The following is a 2,477-nucleotide window of genomic DNA, read 5'->3' as shown; positions in this document are numbered from 1 at the left end:
CCGCCCGCGCCCGCCGCTCGGCCCTGCCCGCTCACCCTAGCTTGACACCCTGCGAGGGCTGGGGAGGGGGTGACGGGGAGGAGCCGCGGAGCTGGGGCGGTGTGCGGCGGCGGGGGGAAGGTGAGGCTGGGGGCGGAGGCCGAGAGGGAAGCACTCGGGAGGAGCCGAGGGCTCCTCGCGCAAGTGCCCGCAGAGCCCGGAAGCGTCCAAAGGCCCGGTACTGGAAGAAGCTTGGAGGCCTCTGGGGGAACCACGGCGACTTCAACGATGACGCAATAGTCATGTAAAATTATACATAGATATTTAAACGCCACCCGGAAGGCAGGATCCATCCTATCGGCCTCTAAGTGCACCACAGAACTAGAAATCGGGAAGGAAGAAAGGCCAAGAGGTTTAAAAAAATTTTTTTTCCCCTAAAGCGAGCGAGGTGGTGGGGGAGGGGTTGTGGTGGACCACCATAGCTGGAAAGTAGGGACTCCTGGCTTATTGCTTGGTTCTTTCCGCACCCCGCCTCCTGCCAGCAGCAGCGCGGCTGTTAACGGCGCGAGCTTGAACCTTTTACTTTGAAACTGGTGACTAAGGGAGTCACGGCATCTTTAGTCTCTGAAGCAACCCTCCAACCAGCCGGCAAAGGGAGACCCTGTGGGCTGCGGATGCGGCAAATGTACCCATGTGTCCTCTGGAGGCAGCATTCTCTGAGGTCCCCTTGCAGTCCCGGGTGTCCTTCGAAGGTGTTGGATTGTGATCCCTGGCTACCCTTGCTCTAAGACTTGGCATGTGATCCAGGGGGCAGCCCCTGCCCCCTACCTGGACTGAGCTTGGCAACACTAAGGTCCAGGTCGTGTTCACTGACCTACATGCAGAGCTGAGGGCAAGGGCAGGGGACAGTGACACAAAACCACAACCTCCCATCCATCCCCTGCTGAATGTGAGACATTGCTTTCTTTCATTGATTCACAAGACTGGAAAATGCTATGTTGAGAAGCTGTGTAGAGGTCAACTGGACCATCTCCTTAGCTCTCCTGAGGTGGTAGATGAGCAAACAGACCTAGAGAGGCACCATGATTTATCCCAAGGGCGTCCAGCCTAATGCTGGCGTTCAAAGACCTGGAGCATTCTTTGGAGAATGTCCCCATGCCTCACCTCCCAGGACTGAGCTCTCAAACCCCAAATCTGATTTCCACTGCCCAGGAAAAGACTTGCCTGAGTTATTGGAAGGTGTTTGTGGGGTCACACTGAACATCTCACCAGACCCCTCTACATTTGGGTCTAAGTGTGGGTGTTGGCATTACCCTGCAGCTTTAGATTATGCAGTGAATCTGTAAGATAACTTTTGTGTTCCGAGTGACAGGTTCAGGAAGGCAGGACAGTACCTTGAAATCAGGTCTTGGTTCACTTTCTGTGAGAGGGGAAGAAAGGAGGTTTGTCCCCTTTGCCTATAGGACCATTTCTATAGGCAACATTTATAGAGACTTGTGTTTTAGGAGGAAGGTCTGTCAGAAGAGGTTAAGAAGCTACCAGAGCACCTCCAGCAGGAAGAATGCATTTGGTCCCAGCTCTGACACTTGTTAGCAGTGTTACCTTGAACATGTCTCTTCTCTTCTCCCTTCATCAGCTTTCTCATCTATACATGTGAACTCATCCGTGGAATCAGATCTCACCCCTGAGAACTCTTGAGCCCTTCAGAATGTGTCCTGAGGGATCCTTGGCAAAAGCTTTGGGACAAGGGGAGACGCAGTTGCTGGAGACACGGTTGCTGGAGACAGGGGGGAAGGCCTTTATGAGGGATGGCGAGGTCTGCACTGGGATTGGAGGATAGAGGCTTCCCTGTGGATTCCCGCATTCAGGACTCCCCCAGCAGCTCCATTCTTTTTTTTTTTTTTTAATTTTTTATGTTTTATTTATTTTTGAGAGCGAGAGAGACAGCGTGAGCAGGGGAGGGTCAGAGAGAGAGGGAGACACAGAATCCAAAGCAGGCTCCAGGCTCCGAGCTAGCTGTCAGCACAGAGCCTGACGCGGGGCTCAAACCCACAAACTGTGAGATCATAACCTGAGCTGAAGCCGGACACTTAACCGACTGAGCCACCTAGGTGCCCCAGCATCTCCATTCTTACAATACTTCTCAGAGGGGAAGATATTCACTGAGGATCCAAGAAACCGGAGGACCAGCTCCAGAACCTGGAAGAATAGCAGGGAACCCAGGTTCTGGATGCTTTGGGAGAAGCTCTGGGAGTGTCAGAGCACCCCAAGTAAGGAGCTGATGTTGGATGAATCATGCAGTGGTGACCTCACTGGCAATGGTGACCTCATCCCTTTGGCCCATAGAAAAACCCAAACGGACTGCCAGGAATACTTAGAGCACTGGGCTGATTCCACCAGTATTCGTGGACCAGTGGGAGGATTATCCCAGATGCCCCAGGTCAGCACATAGACAGATGGGTTAGCCAGCAGGACCAAATAGATCTCAACGGAAAGCT

The sequence above is a fragment of the Suricata suricatta genome, chromosome 4 (genome assembly GCF_006229205.1).
Source record: "Suricata suricatta isolate VVHF042 chromosome 4, meerkat_22Aug2017_6uvM2_HiC, whole genome shotgun sequence".
In the NCBI taxonomy this organism is placed as follows: domain Eukaryota; kingdom Metazoa; phylum Chordata; class Mammalia; order Carnivora; family Herpestidae; genus Suricata; species Suricata suricatta.
This window is presented reverse-complemented; position numbering follows the sequence as displayed.